The following is a 655-nucleotide window of genomic DNA, read 5'->3' on the forward strand; positions in this document are numbered from 1 at the left end:
GCCGCCAGCCTCCCGCCGCGCCGGGAGCGGCTGCCGGCGGGCCGCGGGCTCCTCCCGGCGGCGGCCGCTGCGCCGCTCTGCAGGGCGGGCCCTTCCCCCCGGGGCCGGCGCAGCGGCGGCGGGCGGGCGGGGTGAGGGCGGGGCGGCGCGGGGCGCCCGGCAAGGGGAGGCGCACGACCGCGGGTTAGGGGCAGGCGTAGATTGTTTTGAGCGGAGGCTCCATAGCTCAGTGGTTAGAGCACTGGTCTTGTAAACCAGGGGTCGCGAGTTCGATCCTCGCTGGGGCCTTGGGTTTTTTCCCCCCCTTTTTTTTGTTGTTGTTTCTTTTTTCTTTTTCTTTCCCCACGTCGCGCTGCCCCCCGCAGCATACACGAGCCTGGTTTTGGGGTGTTGTGGTGGCGGCGGACCAGAGCGCGCGTGCGGGCTCCGTCGCCTTGTAGTAGGGGGACCACTTCGGAAACAAACACGGTAAAATCTGAGCATTAACCAGATTAACTCATGGCTGTGGTTTGTGCTGGCAGGGGAGTGGGGGGGACAACAATAAGCTCTTTGGGAAGCAGCGTGGGGATGGTTGAGTAAATATTTGTACAGCTCACAGCACAATCTCCCTGATGGGAGCTTTGGCAAAAGGCTGCTGAGGGGTTTAAAGGAACAA

At 63.4% G+C, this 655-nt stretch overlaps 1 non-coding gene across 1 annotated transcript; it reads left to right on the forward strand.

Annotated features, from left to right (window-relative positions):
* Positions 1-215: 215 nt before the first annotated feature.
* On the forward strand, positions 216-288 carry TRNAT-UGU. Its single transcript has one exon. It is a non-coding gene; the product is annotated as a tRNA-Thr (tRNA).
* Positions 289-655: the final 367 nt, after the last annotated feature.

The sequence above is a fragment of the Falco naumanni genome, chromosome 7 (genome assembly GCF_017639655.2).
Source record: "Falco naumanni isolate bFalNau1 chromosome 7, bFalNau1.pat, whole genome shotgun sequence".
NCBI lineage: Eukaryota > Metazoa > Chordata > Aves > Falconiformes > Falconidae > Falco > Falco naumanni.